This window comes from Myotis daubentonii, chromosome 1 (genome assembly GCF_963259705.1).
Source record: "Myotis daubentonii chromosome 1, mMyoDau2.1, whole genome shotgun sequence".
NCBI lineage: Eukaryota > Metazoa > Chordata > Mammalia > Chiroptera > Vespertilionidae > Myotis > Myotis daubentonii.
This window is the reverse complement of record NC_081840.1, coordinates 34579695-34599653: the sequence shown is the minus strand read 5'-3', so window position 1 is coordinate 34599653 and position 19959 is coordinate 34579695.

The window sequence follows — 19959 nt, the reverse complement described above, 5'->3', positions numbered from 1 at the left end:
TCCTTTTTTATCGATTCTACACCAACATCTGTAAGTGTCCCAAACAAGCATGCGTGGAGGTTGTTTTAAGGCTTTGCAGTGAAACTAAAATAATTGAGAAAAGGCCTTGTTATTTGCAAGATATTTTAAAGAATCTATGTAAGATGACTTCTTTTATAAAAGACAGTCCTAGGAAGGTAAAAGAAAATATCTGCCTTATAATAGGGCATTTGCAATATAACAAAGTGAATTCCCTAACAAGAGATGGAAGGGCTATAAGAACTCTATTTTTCTATTTAAAATGTCCATGTAATTTGTGAAAGTGCCTGTTAATTTATTCCTTCATCAAACTTTCTACTTACAGGGAAGGCAGATAAACCAGTGGGATGAAACTTGGAGAGTGCCCCTCTGTTTACTTGCTATTGTCTTTCTTATAGATTCATTTAAAAAAATTCCTTTAAGAAAGTGACAAGGAGGATTATGTTTGCTCAGTCAACCCTTTTGAACCTAGCACTGTGAACAGAGAAAGAAATTGGATCATGGGAAAACAGTATTCATTGTTGAAAATATCATGAATAATGAAAGCCCAGTGGTGCACCTGTCAGGTTGCATGAAACAGTCTTCTGTGCAGTGTTTTGGAGTGACTTTGGATCATTTCCTGATTCCATTCTCACCATCGTTGTCATTATCATTTTCATCGTTACTGTAATTCGCTGATCACTTACGGTGCCAAGGACTGCACACGTTGATTGACGCAAATCATCTTTCCTGGCTTGCACAGTTCCATCCCAGCTTGCCTGGGGTAGGAAGGTGTGGAGAGGAACATAATTTGTATGTAATTACAGTCTTGGCCACCTCAGGAGCTTGTTTTTAGCCCCATGTCAATCTTTGTAATATTAAAACCCACAAGGTTGTGAAGGGAAGGAGCTTTATGTAAAATGACAAAGTAAGACAGAGGATTTTTCTGTCCCTGTCACTCTCCTTTCCTCTTCCCTTGGGCTGCAGACCCAGCTCCAGGTCCCTTCCTTTCTAGACTTTCCTCCCTGCCCTCTTACTCTTGCCTTTTTTTTTTTTTTTTGAGGGGGGAAGGGACCGGGGGCGGGGAATTCTGTCCCTGTTAAGGCTCATCTGTGGCAACTGCTTTGTTATGGAAAGGATCTAAACTTGAAATTTGGAAGATTTGGCCTTGAAACCTATGGTTTCTTGAGCAAATCACTTACATTTTCTTATCTCTGTTAAAAGTGGTTGTGTGTGAATTAAGAGAATCTCTATGTTGCTGAGGCTAGAGTGTGAGTATGGTCCCAGGGATCATTCACATTTTAACGTGGAGGGGTGTCTGTTGTGGGAATCTGAACTATAGAAGCCTGATGAGACAGACTGTGTGTTTGGGGGCTGGGGTTGCATACAGGGCTACCAGCACCCCTGGAATAAATTGTGGTTGGGAGGTGGTGTTTGCTGCCTATCCACATCTGGTCTATCTTCTTAATTCTCAGATTAGAACCTTTGACTCTTATAGTTCAGACTTTTGAAATCTTCTAGGCCCAAGGAGGTAACGGAGGCCTGGAGAGGTCAAAGGTCTTGGCCGACTTGACATAGCTCACCAGTGGCAGAGCTGGGGGGAGAACCAGATGTCATCTCTCCCAGTGGTGGAATTGTCAATTAAAGAGCAGCGGCTTGCAAGTGTCCGTGTTTAGTCTGAAGGAAGCTTGTTAAATTCCATTTCCTCCTAAGAGTTCCTAAGGGAAGCTTTTAGATAACCAGTGCCTGCTTTTTTGTGTGTGAATCATCTGGGTAAAATGATTTCACAAGAGCCTTTGAAAAGGTCTCTGGTTCTGACACTCCTCACCAAAGGCCAGTGGACTGTGCGAGGTTGGAGACAGCATCTCTTGGACTCCAGCGGCCCTGTCTGAAGTCCTTCCAGATATTCCCAGAAGTGTGGGAGCCCTATGATTGAGTCCAGTGGGTGTCCAAAGTTGTACACTGACTTCCATATGAGGACAATTCTCTGAGATTCTTAACATTTTTATGGGGAAATGTTTCAGGCGTGCAGTTAAAAAGCAGCTATGAACACTGTTAGTCATTGCAGCTTTATTTTTTTTGCCATACCTGTTTTACATCACTTTTAAAACAAATAAAACAGGTTCAGTGGAAACGCCCTGAGTATTCCTTCCACTGCCTTCTTCCCCTGAGGAAAACACTACTCTGAATTTGGCCTTCATCATTTTTTACATATCTTATACTTTACATATGTATCCATGAACATCTGTACTTATTCACAAATAGTATGTAGTCAAGTTTTTGTGTGGTTTTAAACTTTCTATAAATAGCATTATATTGCATAGTTCCCATCTTTGCTTATTTTGTTCAACACTATGTTTTAGGGATTTTATCCATGTTGAAACACGTAGTCCCTAATATTTTAACTACTATAATTTACATTACATAGATATGCCACTACTTATTTATCCACCTTTTTGTTGCTCACCTGTCTCGCTATCTTCCCACTGTGCTTTAATCTTTTCTCAACTGTTATTTCGTTTTGTCCCTCCTTAAGAGTTACCATAAGCCAGAACTCACCATTATAACAGGAAAATGCAGGTCAGGATGCAGGCAGGAGCTACAAGTGAGAGATCGTGCAGGGTTTGAAAGGTGGTGCTGTGAGATTCTATTCTGGATGATGTGTGGGCCACCTCTAAGGTTTGGGAAAGAAAACCTGTTTTTATACTGCGGGGTTTCCTTTCTTCCAAAAGCATATTTAAAGCAGACTTCGGAATGACTTTAAGATTGTATTTTTATGGAGCTTTTTTTTTTTTCTTAAATAAACCATTTCTCTCCCTTGTTCTTGTTTTCTTCTCTCTGCTTGTGAAGGGGGGTCCCAGTTGGACCTGCATTGTTGCCCAGGAACTTTGGGCCCATTTATCTTTTATTTACCACCAATTCTTGAAAAATCAAAAAGAAGCGGAGTGGGGGTTTGGGGGTGGGGGTGTGAGGAAGGTGGGGGGTAGGAGGGGGAAGCAGGGAGAGGGGGAATGCTGTAGGAGGTTAGTTTGGTTGTTTCAGGGAGGAGTGCTTCTCCTAACCCTGGCACCTCACTTTGCATGCCCTTCCCTGAGCAGACAGGATCCTCTGGTATGGCTTTACCTCCATGAGGCCCCCTTATGTCCCTCCTTGCTTTCTTTTCCTGGATGCATGAACCCCACTGAAGCTATCCCATCTGGTCATGGCACATCTGTGATCTCCTTTCACTATATTTAGCGAGGCTGGAATCCTGTGTCCCAGCACTCTCTGGGGAGAGCTATTTCCAGGAAGGCAGAGGGCCAGTGGGGGCAGGGGCGGGGGTGGGGGGGGTGGGGGGGTGTTAAGCAGACAGCACAGCTGCAGGGATGGTTGTAAAAAAGATTAAACCCTCCCCACAGCTGAGTGTATTTACCAATGTAAATGTTGATCTCCTTTTTTTAAACCCTCAAGGGACCCAAAGAGAGGGCTGTGTCTCTGGAACCTTAACTAAGCAGAAAAATGGTATCATGGTTGGGAATGCAGCTGACCCAAGGCCAGAAGCTGTAGGAGCTGAGAGAGGGTCACAGAAAGGTCAAGGGGAAGGAAGGTGGGGGGTGAGGGGGCTCAGATGGAATATTTCAGGCACTGTAAGCTTTTAAATAAATTTTCCCACTCCTGTCCTTGGCTTATCAAGTTCTCCTAACCTTTTGAAGTGTACTAATCTTGCCACTATCAAACTCACTGTGTTCTAGCCGATAAAGTCAGGATTGGGTTTGCACTGTCCCAGAAATGAGGCAAACGAATGCTGGGAGGTGTGTTATCTGGAGGGAGGTATCTATGGAGGCCCCAGGGCCTGCTAGAAAGTCAAAGTAAAGGTAAAAAAAGTCAAAGTGCCCTCCTGACCTTCCAATGAGATCACCTGACTGTTCTTACAAAGACTGGGATGCTCAGATGTCTCCTGGCCGGGGCCTGATGTTTCCTTTTATAATTTCGTGGTTTCTCTGGTTGGTGTCAGCTAATGATTTACTTATAGTACTTCATGCAAGATGCTACTAGCTTAATTACAGGATTATCAAAATCACAATAACAGGATCCAGGTGTAATGAGGTAGTTGTGTAGAAATGGTCAATAGGATTGAAAATATTTGAGAGTCATTATTTTCTAGTGTTTCCCATTGATCATATGGATGCCATAGTCTATTTCAGGCACAATAAGTGATATTTAAGAAGGGCTCACTCTTTAGGAACACTCACCATAAGCCCCACACTTCGCTAAGCCCTCTATGTATTCTAATTTCATGTTTCCAACAACCCTATGAATAAGTCCTATTTTACAAATGAGAAGACTGAGGCTTAGAGAGTTCAGTCATTTCTCCAAGGTCACAGAGTAGGTGGAAAAGCCAAGGTTTGAACCCATATCTGAGAGGATATGCACATGCTGATACTGGTATGTGGGACGCAACATTTGGGATTATATTTCAATTTGGTAGCATGAAGATGCTAATTGGTTTAGAAATTGCCTTTCATATATTGGTGTTCTAAACAAAAGGTTTTGTTCCTGGTATTAAAATTTGGAGGAATCTTTGGATGTTCTAGGAACTTCCCATTTTTTTTTCCTAGTCAAGGTGACCACTTACATCATTCACCTACTTATTCAGTATTGATTAGGGGTCTCTGCTAAATGCAGGGGAGATGAGAGTAAGCAGCAGGAGACATAAACTGTGGGCCCAAAGAACTGGAATAGTGTCATTAAAGAATGACAAGATTATGAAATTTCTCTAGGGATAAGTGCTGGGCAGGAGAGGGGTACAGGGTGCGAGTGTTCATGACATGGGGACATGACTCATCAGAGAGGTCAGGGAAGGCTTCTGGGGACTGGAAGCAAGAGCAGTGCATGCATGGGGAGATTCCATGACTGGGGTGCTGCCTTAAGGCTGCTCAGCAGAGAAGCACCTTTTGGGAAATTGCTTGGATTAGGCCTTGGCTTTTGGCCTGGAGAAAAAAAATGCTCAAGGCTTTCAGAAGTCTAGGCCTGTTCAAAAAGTCAGCCAAGCATAAGTTAGAACAGATGCCCAGGAGGCAGGAGGCTCCCACTTGTCCAGCCTAAAAATGGACCTGAATATCTCTTGTCTGTTGGAGAGTGATACTATAAACCAGTCTCTAGAATAATCCAATATTCCTTAGGGTTCATGAAGATATAGTCAGAACAGCAGTCATAGAATCCTGGAATGTTAATGGTGGAAGGCTGTTAATGAATATTTATAGAGAAGTATTGTTTCATTTTAGCTCCTTATTTGTCCAATGAGAGAAGTGAAAGGCAGTGGTCACTCATAGCTAGGTTCATTCATTCATTCACTCACCTCACTGCTGTGTCCACTATGGTGATTCAACCAGACAAAACTCCTACCCTCAAGGAGGTCCACTCCGGTGGGTCTCCACTTTCCCAGTCTCAGCTCTTTTCACTTTCCAGATCTTACTTTCTCCTGGAAATGAGTTCCTCTAGAGCAGGGATGGGCAAACTTTTTGACTCGAGGGCCACAATGGGTTCTTAAACTGGACCGGAGGCCCGGAACAAAAGCATGGATGGAGTGTTTGTGTGAACTAATATAAATTCAAAGTAAACATCATTACATAAAAGGGTACAGTCTTTTTTTTTTTTTTTTTTTTTTTTTTTTTTTTTTTTTTAGTTTTATTCATTTCAAACGGGCCGGATCCAGCCCGCGGGCCGTAGTTTGCCCACAGCTGCTCTAGAGGTAAGAGTGGTTTTGATCAATGACTCTTCTGAAATTTGGAGCTCAGAGTTAGAATGACCAAGGCAAATGCCTTTTATAGTGAAATTAGAGGCCCGGTGCACAAAATTCGTACACTTGGGCGGGGGGTGGTCCCTCAATCCGGGCTGTGCCTTCTCACAGCCAGGAGACCCATGATCGATTGCTCTGCAGAGGGAGGCCCCACCCACCTGCCACAGCACCACCAGCCAGGTAGCCTGGGCCTCCCTCTGAAGGGTTTCATGGGGTGATGGCTAGGCCCCCAACCAATTGCATTGCACCTGCCTTGGCTGGCCTGGCGCCGGTGGGTGTCATAACATGGTAGTCCAGCTGGTCATTCTGCTGTTCGGCCGTTCGGTTGATTTGCATGTTACGCTTTTATTATTATAGATGATTTTCTCTTGAAAAACTGAACATTACCACCCCATGGCAAAGCCATGCTCTTTCTTGACTCCTTACTTACAGTTAACCTAGAACAACCTAGTGTGGGCTTCAGCTGAATATTTTTGAAGAAAATATTAATTTTTAAAAATTGCTACTTTAATAATTGCATCAGCAACCAAATACTAATTTTTCATGGCTGTTTTGTTTATTGTTTTTAGAGTAGTACTAATAGTCCCCATTGGAGGTTGAAAAATCATCTATTTCTCTTTAAAGTCATCTAGGCCCTTTTCAGATAATTTTTTTTCATTTTATTATTTCTGCATGTGAGGAATCAGGTACAAATATTCTCCTCCCATAAATGTCTATTCCTGAAAAGTAGTATCTACTTGTTGAGAACTCACTTAAATTTCCATAATAACCCTGAGAAGGCTGTGCAATTATTTTTGCATTATTCAGATGAGGAGGCTGTGCTAAAAGGTTGACCAGGATGTTAAAACATTGCCATTAGCTCTACAATAACTAGGTAATTTCTTACTTCTTTCCCAAATCGTCACGAAGTATGCTGACCCCATCTCCAAGTCAGTTGTTTGTTGTGCAAACTCCCATCAATTTTGTAATCTCTCAAAGTCAGAGCTGATATTGACTTTGGCCACCAACGGGTTCGACTGCCCCACTCTGTGACTCTTCACCAAACTTTCCAGGGAAATCAAAAGCTTCAGGGAAAATCCCCAGGACACTCTTCACCCGCCTTCAGTTACCTTTTTATCTAAGCCTCTCTAATGATATGCTCCTAATGAGCTGATCTTTGCTATTGAAATCCTGGTTTTGTTTGGCTTTATATTGTTGTGTTGGCTCTAAGGGAGGTCCTTTAACACATGAAAACATCCCTTACCCCCTTCAGGGCTACACACTGTGCCACATTTTATCTAGTTAGGTTTCTGGCTTTTGGCGAGGAGTGATGGATGTGTGGAATTCCGAGGTCAAAAGTTCTACATCCTTGATGCTCAAAATGTGGTCCACAGACCAGCAGCAGCAGCAGCAGCAGCTGGAAGCTGGTTAGCCATGCAGATTCTCAGGCCCTGTCGCACACCTGCCAACCCAGAACCTGCATGTAATGCTCTGTGTTGTAGTCCAGAAAATGGGATTGGTTGGGTTAATTTTAGAATTCTACCCTTCTTCACTTCGGTATCCCCACCAAGGGTCCAGGGCAGATCATACCTCTGGTAATTTCTCTTATTAATATGCTTTTCTCTAAGTCTTAAAAATGAAAGTGGATGTTCCCCTTTGGGTTTGACACCTGTTCTTACTTCATGAAATAAACTGCCTGTAGGCAGCTTACATTAAAAAAAAAATTGTGACATGCTATGTGTGTTTCCCAATGTGACACTATTTATTTCTCTGAAGTTTTCAAGAAATATTATCCTTGTTTTCCCATGCTTCATATTGGTTGAAGAGAGTTGTTTCTTTTCATAAGCCGCCACTGCTTTTGATGTGAGATGAGAACCAACATCGCTGAGCCAAATTATTTTGCTTTGAAGTCCTATAATTGCAGCTTGATTTTGACTAGATGTATTTCTTATCTAAACAAACCAACAGTTAATACTTCATTGGGAGCCTTCCACTGTTGTGATATGTTTGGAGTAGCACTTTATTTATCAAACTACTTACAGTTAACTTAGGACAACATGGGTTTGAACTGCGCGGGCCCACTTACATGCGGATTTTTTTTCAATAAATACAGTAAATGTATTTTCTCTTTCTTATGATTTTCTTAATAATACTTTCTTTTGTCCAGCTTACTTTATTGGAAGAACACAGTATGTGATACATATAACACAGAGAAAGATACATACTTCATTGATTGTGTTAATTGATTGTGTATGTTATTGGTAAGGCTTTCAGTCAACAGCAGGCTATTGGTAGTTAGGTTTTTGGAGAGTCAAAAGTTATATGCAGATTTTTCTACTGGGAGTGAGTGTCAGCACCCCTAACGCCCATGTTGTTCAAGGATCAACTATATTATTTCCCAAGTGGGAAAAATATATTGCATCTCTAATTATATATTAAAGTTCTGGGGATGTAAGTGAGAGAACTCAGGTTTGGGGTTTAAATGTAGTTTGAATCTAAAAAAGAAATGGCACCAAAGTTAACTGGACTGGGTGAAGGCACATAGCAACTCGGCATAGTCCGGGAGCCTGAAAGAACTGGTGATTTAGAAAAAACAACAGCCTAGCTGCGGATAAGATTTTTTAAAAAGAAAATCCAAAATGGCTTTTGGGAAGCTGCTCTAATTTTCAGTGCAGGCATTTATTAGGCCCCGACTGTGTACACAGTCCTGGGTCGCTGTGGCTCTGGATAACATATGTCCTAGATTTTTTGGAACGGTCTCAATTTCATTTTTTCCACGGTCAGACCATATGTCTCAATTTTTGGTTTAGCAAATATATTCACAACAGGGGAAACAAGGAGCAGAAGGTCAGAGAGCTGACGCAGTGAGGAGTCTCGGCGCCTGGGTTTCCTTCTTCAGATGAGCCCTCGCTCCACCTGGCAAGTGACGGCTATGGTTCAGAAAGCACACCAGGCTGGGAGAAATTTATGCAGGGAGAACGGTGTTTAGGGAGCTCTCCCCGCCTCCACTGCCGGGCACCCCCTTTATCCCACCCCACCCGAGAATTTCGTTTTCTGCAGAGCTCAGTTATAGGCCAGATTATACCTCCACCTGCACTGGACCTTGGAGATTTTTTGCAAACAAATTGAGCCGTTAGTGAGCCAGGCACCGGGCAGTAAAGTACACACAATAAAATAGTTTTTTGCTAATTTATGTACAAGACTAACAGTTCAAACTTTTATAGCTTGATTTTATAGCCAATTTAGATGAGCTGGAACAAGGAGTTTAAAGATAGTGTGGTTAATCTAAATTTAAAAAAATCATGAACGTCTTTTTCAACAACGTCCTTTCAAGTTTCTTCCCCCTCTGTCCCCTCCTAGGACTCCTAACTTCTTTAAACACAAAAACAACCCGAGGCTTGGTTGCAAACAGCAATAACTTCCCGTTTGAGTTTATTTTTACATTTATTTCTTCTCTGGGAAGAACTGCAGAGCGGGGCTGTGCCTCGCTGTCGCTCTGCTGGCTTGAAATGTTCCAAACAGAAAGGTTAGGAACTTCCAGTTTAGACAGACACACAGCGTCCTCACTTTCGTTTTAAGTGGCTTTAGTTCTTTTAGTTCTTTTTTCTTTTATTTGGCAAAGCTTTTTTTTTCCGCCCCATTAATCTTTCTCCCTCCCCCACCCAGAGTTGGGGGAGTTGCAGTATTTCTTAGAAGGAAACACAGACTCCTCCAGAGTGAGGTAGAGGAAGGACGGGAGTGCGTTTAGGAGCCCAACCTCTTGGTGTAGATGAGGGCTTCACTGCTTCTTGCTCTATGTGTTTTGCTAAGTCACTTAGACTCGGTGAACCCCCAGTTCCTCATTGTAAGACGTGCACAACAGTATAGATTTCACAGGCCCATGGTATTACATGAGAGAAAATGTATCAATGTACCTAGACAACTACAAAGAAAGTCCTCAAAGGTTTTTTCCCCCTATGAACGCATTTAAGGTTGCTGTCTCCTGTGTAGTTGATACAACGCCTCCCCCTCCACCACTGGTAGCTATGGCACATCCGGGGGATGCCTCTGCAGAGAAAAGCCATTCATTCATTCATTCATTCATTCACTGGCTCTTTCATTCCGCACATAGTATTTGTCAGACGTTAGGAATATAAAAACAAATAGGACAGTCTACTCCTGAGAGATTCTTTATGTCCCCCTCACAACATTGATCTGATTACCCTCTTTTACAAAGACTTCTTTTATGTTCTCAAATGGCTGTCCTGCCACCTGAATCGGCTGCTTGCTTTCATTTTGAGTCCATTGATTGGCCAACTGCACTGATCAGCAGACCATTAAAAAAAAAAAAGACTGTTGATTTCTCTTTATTTAAAGTCATTTTAATTCATGCTGGTTTATCACTGCTTACCATCCTCAAAGGAAATTATTGTGTCCTATAATTGAAATCCACACATTCCAGGAAAAGATATGTACTCCCATTGGTCTTATAGGTAGTGATGCCTTCTGAAGTATTTACAGTTTGTATTGCATTGATTAACATGGCCTGGCACATAGCAGGCATCTAATATTAACTGGGGTAACATATGGTTCTCAGACGGCAGATAATGTAGAATTTCCTATCCTGCTGCCCAATAAATTAAGACTTGGATACAAGAACCCAAGAGCAGTAGCATTTGTAGCCTCTGGATGAACGGGATTGTTTTTCCAAACAGGCACCTTCCAGTGACTGTGGGGGGCGGGTGAGAAGCATGGGCGTTGGAGTCAGACATGGGCTATGCTCTCAGCAGTGAACAGCTCATCAACCTCATCGAGCTGTGACTTTGGACAAGCCCCTTGGTCTCTCTGAGTTTTTATTTCCTCATCTGTAAACTGAGCATCCTCAGCTCTCTGGCTGTGGTGAGGTTACATGGGCCGCTGCGTGTAAAATGCCTGGCCCGCGGGAGCAGGCTGTGCGGGGTGGCCGTTCTCAGTAAGCCAGGTGGGGACCCAGGAGGTTGGAATTTTGGATGAATGGCTTTGGCTTTTGAGACGAACGTTCCCATTATTATCACATAAATCAAACGGACAGTCTTTGAGGGTTTATGGCCCTTCCATCTCCCGAGGAGGCACCGCTTCCTCCAGATGTAGTTCTTAACCCAGAGGCCACCTGGAGGGGCTCCCCAGGCATCATCTATTAACAGGCTCTGGGTTGTATAGGCCCAGGAGGGAGGAGGCAGCCTTTCCCTGGGGATGGGGCAGCATGGCTGGGGTCGCTCCGGGTTCCTGCCCCCACCCCCACTCTTTAGTTAGCTTTGCTTCAGGGACAGGGCACTCAGGCCCGCAGATGGGAGCTGTTTCATCTTAGCTGGGTCAGAGGTTAATGGAGATAAGTAGTGTCTTCTTACCAGGAGGCCTCAGGAAAGCCCAGTGTGTTGTTGGAGTTCAATCAGAATCTCAGAGATTGAACAGACAGATATTCTCCAACCTGGGGAGAGAGAAAGCTGCAGCAGGCCAGGCTGGAGGGAGGAGGTGGCTGGAGGGCCGCATCCGTCATTGAATGGCTTGGGGAGAAACAGGATAATTGCCCACTGAACAGTCAGAAGTCTGGGATCAGTGCACTGCCCTGTACGGAGTTGGGAGTGTCTGCGCAGCCCCACTTCTTAATAGAGGCGGTCGCCTTCCTTCTCCCTCCCTGAAGTGCCATGGCCCCAGGTGGACTCCTTTGCACACACTGCCACTGTGGTGGCTCGTGGCCTGGCTGCCCCTGTGACCCAGGGAGCAGCAGCCGGGGTCTGAGCCGCTGCTCCCTCTGGCCAGCGTCTGTTCTGACAAGGACAGTATGTCGGAATTTAGACCTGGATGGGGCGTCTCTTCTGGGATGGAACAATCTCAACAAGTCAACCGAGGCTACTAAAGAGGGGAAGGTATCTCTCTATGTTAGGAATGTTTCTAAACAGCCAGCAGACCTCTGCTCTTCTGAAAGGCCTCTCCCGGTTACCTACGTATAGATGTCTGCCTCTGCATCCCTAGAGCGCTGTGGCCGTTCCCCGCTGTGGCCTTGATCACTGGCTGCCCTGCATGCCAAACTCATCTTTTGCTTCATGTGCTGAAAGGGACTGGAGCAGCCTCGCTCCCTCCCTCCTTTCCTCCTTCCCCCCTCCTCCCCTTATTCTTTGATCTTTCCTTCCTTCTATTCAACAATATGTATTGGGTAACTGGATGCCAGGTCCCGGGGACATCTGTGAACAAAACAGGCTAGTCCCTGGCCCTGTGGAGCTGTGTTCTGGTGGGCATGTTCACCCCCCATCTCGCCCCGCACTGGACCCTACTCTCTGGGAAGCAGGAACCATGTCACATTTCTTGTATCTCGGATGCACCTTGTGTCAGCGTCTGTCTTGCCAGTGAAGGGGGTTAAAATGCTTGTTGAATGAATATATGCTCCTTGGTATATATGTACAGGTTGCTAATTCAAAAGCTTCTGGAAGCAGAAATTGAATAAAGTGGACTGAATGTCTGGGAGACACTAGGGAGTGGTGGTGACTTTGGCAAACAGGAGAATCTGGGCCCTGGCTGACAGCTATTACTGTCACTTCAGCTGGATGTGGCCATCTTGGAACAGGAGTGCTGTCTTGCTGAATCTTCTAATTTTTTAGGAGAAGCTGGAAATTAGAGCTTTAATGTGCAATCTCATATTTAAATGCTTAAATTTAATTCAATGAGAAGACCCAAGGAAATAAATCTGGGGGCCAGATGAGGAGTGTGGGCTGCCAGTGACACTGTTCCTGTTGGGAGGGATTTACTGCTCTGTGGTGAGATGAGATGTTTGTTGGTGAAGAGGTGAGTTACCATATCCCAGGCCATCACACTGGAAATCTGTGCTAACTCACAGATTCCTCCTTCACTCCATCCCCTCAAGCCAGGCAGTCACCTCCTGGCCTCTGTCTGTGGCAGAGACATGCTTATCACCTGTCTGTCCTGTCAGCTCCTCCCACATTCTCCAGCGAACACTCATGGGGTGGGGGAGTAGGGGGTAGGGGGAGAAATGGGGGGGGGTGCGGTAGAAATCTCTGGGAAGATGGGCAGCGTGGCACTGACAAGCTCTGGGGATGGCAGCGTTGCACTGTGGTTACTACAATTATTTAGGAGAGAGGCAGACCTGGGTGTGAATGTTGGAGCTCTTATTGGATATTTTACTTCACTTCTCGAGGCCTCAGGTCCTTGATCTATAAAGTGATCATAATTTCTGCCTTGCAGGTTAGAATAAGAATTAAATTATCTATTAAGGTTATAAATTATATATAAAAAGTTAAAGATGAACACATAGACTCTCCTTATTTGGTGTTCAAGGGAGCACTGGAGAGCTACTTATCCACTCAAGGGTCATGACCCAGACAGGGCTGGCCTTGGGTTTGTCTTGGGGTTTGAGTGATGGTAGTGGGGGTGGGGGTGACTACGGGCACAGTGAGGGGCTTGGGGGGCAAAACTGGGAGATAAATTGCAACTGACTCACAATTTGGGCTCGCTTGACACTGCAATGGCCTTGAGGGTTATCAGTATTTTTATTTCTGATCTGTGATTGGAATGCTGCTGAAACCACAGAGGTATAAAAAATGATGTTCTTTCCACCCCTTTTATTCGCTGTGGCTGGCTTTCTCTGTGTTTCAGACAGACTGCATAGTTCCTGCAGGATGACAAATAGGTTGCTGGCATCTGAGAGTGGGATGCGGTGGGAAAGTTGGAGGGGTCTCTTTCCTGTATTCTTTGGGCGCTATTGGAAAGCAGGGAGGATAAGAGAAACTTCGTCTAATTTGTGGAGCTGGAATTCAGTACAGAGAAGACACCCCAGGTGGGTGGGTAATATCTCACTACATCTGGAGTTATCCTGGTGTGTGTGTGTGTGTGTGTGTGAGAGAGAGTGAGAGTGTGAGAGAGAGAGAGAGAGAGAGAGAGAGAGAGAGAGAGAGAGAGAGAGAGAGAGAGACATGCACAGGCACACACACATATCTGGTTTTCTGAAGATACTGATGAACCAAGATACATCTGAGAAAATATATACACCAGGTAGAATAAGAGAGTAAGTCCTTGGTTTCTCAAGATTTCTTTACAGCCTGCCACATCATTGCTTTTAGGGTTACTGGCTCTTTAAGCTCCACCTGAGAGAGAAACCTCCCCAAGCTTGTTTGATAATGAGAATTTATTTTACTGGCTTCTAACATGGGTACAAAATACACGGTGTGGGTGAAAAGTGATATCTCCCAGACAGAACGGTGGGTAATCTCTCCCGGCACTGCCGACTTGGAGTCAGGAGTCAGACCGAAAGCTCTACTGCTTCCCAACTGTGCGTCTCCATGGAGATCTCGTACCCTGTCTGGGTGTCCGCTTCCCCATCTGTGACCCATCTACGCTGCTGGGAAGTGCTTTCTGTGTAGTCCCCACTCTTGGGAAGACAGGACACTGTGTCCATGTCTCTTTGAAGTCAGGGCTGATCCCCGCAAAACACAGAAATGTAAAGGAGTATTACATAAACCGAAGGAAAAAATTTCCATTTTTATCTCAAGCTCTATCCACCACACACCCTCCCTTGAAAAAGCCTAGAAACTTCGGCTCTAGAGCTGGGAACTCAGAAGGATGGGAAATGTGGGTGGCAAACGGGATGGAAATCCAAGCCGATGCAGAGAAAATGACCAGCCCGCAGCCTTCGGGGGCTTCTTTGGGGGTGTCTGCCTGAAGGATACAGCCCCAAGCACCAGCCAGTTTACCAGCACCATCCCGGGAGTTCCCACGGCTGCCCTGAAGTGGAAATGAAGACATTGGGCTGTGAGAGCCTCCTGGGGCTCCTACTGGGGACTTCCTCCTATAAATCAGCCCAGACAGCTGCGTCCACTTGCGCCAGGGGATGGAAAAATAGACCCTGTTGCTAGACAGCGATGCAGGCTCCACAAACACGGTGGGATCAGAGGGCAGGGGGCTTGGCCCAGGCACTGGCCAAACAGGCCCGCCGCCCTGCGGAGTGTTTGTTTATTTTCACAGTGGCACTGCCTGTCTGTGCCACAGGAAGGACGACCCCTCCGCCCCCCTCCGCTCTGCATGTGTAGACCACTTACTGCTCACCCTGCAAAGGCCACGGCTGCAGCGAGCCCGCTGACCTGCTGGCTAATTGATTTATTTGAGTTGCACATGGACTGTCTGCTAGGTCCAAGTTTTGAAGCTGGGGAAGGACACAGTCTCCTAAGAATGTTCAGCCATTTGGTTTGATTTTATCTGGCCTGCCACATATCTGACTGAGCAAAAAGAGAAACCTTGTACTTACATATTTGCCCCCTTCCCCTCATGCGCCGTCATTCCACCGTCACCACCACCCCCCTTCCACCAGGGTCCTCGCTTTCCAATCAGCCTCTGGCCCACCCAGGTAAACGGGCTATGGCAGCTGTGAGGTTGAGCCGCCTTTCCTTCGACTTGAATGGATCTCTTCTAAAATAAAACGACTTTTCCAACATTTTAAAATTAAATTTTAAAAAATACATTAAAGTAGAAAGATTTTCACAGTGAACCTATGAAGCCACACCTATGTTCTACTATTAACATATTAGGATATTTGCTTTATCATATGCTTATTCATCAATCCATCTTATTTTTGACATGTTTCCAAGTATATTACAGACATCTGCACCCTTCCCTCTAATTACTTTGTTATGTATATCAGTAACTAGATCTCAATATTTGTTTGCAATGCTCTTTTATATGTATGTGTGTGTATATATATATATATATATATATATATATATATATATATATATATATGTGTGTGTGTGTGTGTGTGTGTGTGTGTGTGTATTATTGATTTCAGAGAGGAAGGGAGAGGGAGAGATAGAAACATCAATGATGAGAGAGAATCACTGATGGACTGCCTCCTGCACGCCCCCTACTGGGGATTAAGCCCTCAGCCCGGGCATGTGCCCTTGACAGGAATTGAACCTGGGATCCTTTACTCTGTAGGCCGAGGCTCTATCCACTGAGCCAAACCGGCTAGGGCAAGATATGAAACATTGGCATCACCCAGAAAGTTCCCTCATGTCCCTGCCTAGTCAATACCTGGCTCTGCTCCCTCAGAGGCAGGGAGTTCTGTTCTGATTATTTCCCCCATAGGTTAGGGCTGCCTGATCTAAAACCTCATATGAATAATCTCATACACTGTGCTCCTTGTGTAATGTTTTTGAGGTTTTTTCATGTTGTTGTCTGTAGCAATAGTTTGTTCCTTATTATTTCTAAGTAGGATTCTACTATATGGATATTCCACAGTGTGTTCATCTCTTATCTCATTTACTGGACCTGTGCTAGTTTCAGTTGATGGGTTGGATTAAAAAGGTTACTATGAATGTTCTTGTTCAAGTCACGTTGTAGCTATCATTTCATTTCTCTTGTTATAAATATCTAAAATTGAAATTACTAGTTCATAAAGAGTATGTGTAGACTTGATTTTATAAAAACACTGCCAGGCATTTTTTCCAAAGTGATTTTAACATTTATACTCTACCAACAATGTATGAGAGTTCTAGTTGCTCCACATCCTTGCCAACATTTGATGCTGTCAATCTTTTAAATTTTGGCCATTCTGAGGTATCACATTATAGCTTTAATAATTTTAGTAACTTTAAATACATACATATATATATATATATATATATATACACACACTTTAATATATGTTCTAAATTCTGAGACTTGATTGATCAATATCCCTGTCCTGGCTTTCATTTTCTAAAAATAGGTACATGCCTTAAATGATCCTGGGCTCAATTAAATATATCCTTTTCAAATTATTATGACCACTGTCCATTAATACTCATCTGGTATGAGAATTTCCATTATAAACTTTTCTTAGGGAGGGAGATGTATCTTAGGAAGTGAGTAAGGGATGTGCTTTTAGGAACAGGGTTTGATATAGACCAGTGATGGCGAACCTTTTGAGCTCGGCGTGTCAGCATTTTGAAAAACCCTAACTTAACTCTTGTGCCGTGTCACATATAGAAGTTTTTTGATATTTGCAACCATAGTAAAACAAAGATGTATATTTTTGATATTTATTTTATATATTTAAATGCCATTTAACAAAGAAAAATCAACCAAAAAAATGAGTTCGCGTGTGACCTCTGACACGCGTGCCATAGGTTCGCCATCACTGATATAGACTCTTGGGGATGTAGTCTTTGAATGAATGAAGTCAGCAAGCGCATCCGTTGCTAGGAATGCTGACATTGCACGTCTTGTAGCAGCACCTTGAATGTCATGTGCTTAGTCCTTGGAGCTTTTCCTTCTGTCCTGGTCTGAGTGCCGGCTGGCACTGTGATCCTCCTTGCAGGCCTCTTGTGGCTTTCCTAGTGGCCGTCTGAGTGTGTCCTGTCTTTCCTGCTCAGACTGCCTCTTCAACAGGCCTCTGTCTTTCTCCGTATGCTCCACCTGGGCTCCAAGCCCCAGGCTCTTGGTTTCAATCCTCATGTATATGTAAATTTATCTCCACTTTAACCTTTCTCCTGCGAGGAGACCTCTCCTCAGAGCCATTTTCTAGATGCACAACTCTGTCTACGATGATGTAATAGTTCCCCATCACCTGGGAGAGAGCCCATAATAGCTAATAGTTTTCTGAATGCTCGGGCCGAGCCCCACTCTGTATTAAGTTCATATGTGTTATTGCATTTTATCTCCACAGCAATGTCTATGGGATAAGTCATAGTTTTATATTCATTTTTAGATGAAGAAACTGAGGCTTAGTGAGGTGAAGCAATTCAGATATAGTCACATGATTGGTAAGTTGTGGAGTCGATAGTCAAAGCAGGGAGCCTGACCCCAGAATTCAAACCTTGAGGCTCTTCATTGTCCCTCTGTAATGTGACCTCATCCTGTTTTCTGGGCTCCAGTTCTGACACTTCCTATCTATCCTCTTGCAGCACTCTGGGCTTTAGCCACACTGACAGACACACTGTAACTTGAAGCAAGCCAGGCTCTCTCATACCTTTTTGATTTGGCAAATGCTATTGCGTCTGCCTAGGAGAGCTGCTCCACTTGCCGCCTTTTCCAGAGTTGGACTCATCTGCCAAGAATAAATGCAAGCGTCACTGCCCCTGTGAACCCTTCTGGAACAAGTGTCGTTGCTGCTACTCCCGGTTTCCTATAGCGTGTGTTTTTGTGTCGTTTCGGTGTTTCAGCATGTGAGTTACTTGAGACAGAGACAGGCCCTCGTTTTACTCATTTTGTCCTAAAAAAATAGCTTACAAACTGAAAAATCACGGTTACTCGATTTCTTAGGTGGGGTTCCCTGGGAAAAGGACACTGAGAACCGCACCTGGGAGGGAGGAAGGACTGAGTTAAGCACAGTTACTTCGTAAGCCTCAGCTAGTCCATGAGGAGCTCTGGAGATGTGACTGTCTTTTGCACTGGTTCTCACTGAGGCCTGGGATCAGGCTTTTGTCCACCAGTGTCTACCCAGCAGCTAAATGTGGGCTGCCCCGGGAAGGGGTATATGCTTAGGTGGTGCCTTGAGCAATTCTAGGAGAAGAATTTAGCTATGAGTCTGCAGCATCCAAAGTACTTTGGGCAGCTCAGAAGAACGTGTTGGTTCTGCAGGAGATAGCACACCACTGCATGCACTCCGCTCAGCAAACACGTATGGAAAGAAAGAAGACGTGGAGGGAGTCTTTCTTAAGCAACTCGATTCAATACACCATGTGGCCTCTCCTACATATGGCAGTCTTTAAAAAGTAGAGGAACATTTTTTAGAGAATTTGGAAAGAGGTTAGTAGATCATTCATGGATTAAATCTGTACTAAGAAAATACGTAGATATTTGTTTGATTTTAACAGAATAGAAAAGTTCCTTGTATGGTGAGCATTGCTTAGCAATGCATTTGATATTTCTAGAGGAGGATGGGTGTATGTCTCTAAGATAGAAAAGGCTTTTATTTTGCTTTGTAATCTGTTAATGTGCTAAGTGATAAGAAGTGTTTACTAGTCATTCTGGATTCTGAGACCATGCATGTGACTTAAGTGCATCCTTTATCTTTACATACTAACGTGACTTAAATGGGCCTGTTCCGAGTTTTTCTGGTGATTTCCTTTCTCAAATAGAACCAGCACTTTGAGGTGCCAGTGTGCTTTCAGTGTTAGGTGTAGCTTTAGTCCACGGAGTTTATAATCAGCAATCCTTCCCTCTCCGTAGTTTTGTTGATTTAATCCTGGATGTGGTTTGGTTGGTTTACAGCCCCTTTAAGATATCATCACCCACCACAATTATCATCCTGATGCCTCTCTCACGGAAGAAGGCAGTGGTAGCCCTTTGGGTTAAGACTCTGGGCCTAGAAGCCACAGGACCTTTGACCTCGAGTCACCTCATGGAATCCCAGCCACCTCTGGAGATTCTCAGAGTAACTGAGTGTGTTAATGGACTCCATCCCTTTGAGGAGTGTCTCAATTGTGGTCATTCAGAGCATGATTATGGAATTGTTTATTGACCTGTACAAACACATACACCATTTATCACTATAAATATAACAGGTGCTTCCTAGGCTGCCAGCTGGAGGTACTTTAGTGTCTCCAAAGTAGCAGCAGAGCAGTATTTTTCAGGCTGAGCTGTTTTTGCAAAGAACTGTAGAAACCCCAGCCTCCTTTAATTCCTTCCTTGGGTTCAGGGCAGAGGAGGTTGGGGAGAGAGACTATGGCATCTTGAAAATGCTCTTTCTCCACATTCTACATAGTCACCTAACTTTCCATGGAAAACGCCACCCATGGCAGCACAATGCTCTTATTTATCTTTTTCATCTCGATGGAGGGCGGTTCTCAATATTTCATACCAGTGGCTTCATTCATTCATTCATTCATTCATTCATTCATTCATTCATTGACCAAACACTTAAATTGAATGTCTGTTATATGCTAAACATTACTCTAGAGCAAGCATGTTAAACTCACAGCTGCTTGCTCTAGATCAGTGGTTCTCAACCTTCTGGCTCTTTAAATACAGTTCCTCATGTTGTGACCCAGCCATAAAATTATTTTCATTGCTACTTTCTAACTGTAATATTGCTACTGTTATGAATCGTAATGTAAATATCTGATATGCAGGATGGTCTTAGGCGACCCCTGTGAAAGGGTCGTTCGACCTTCAAAGGGGCCACAGGTTGAGAACCGCTGCTCTAGATAGTACAGTATACCTATAAACAAAATAGATGAAGTCCCTGTTCTCATGGTGAT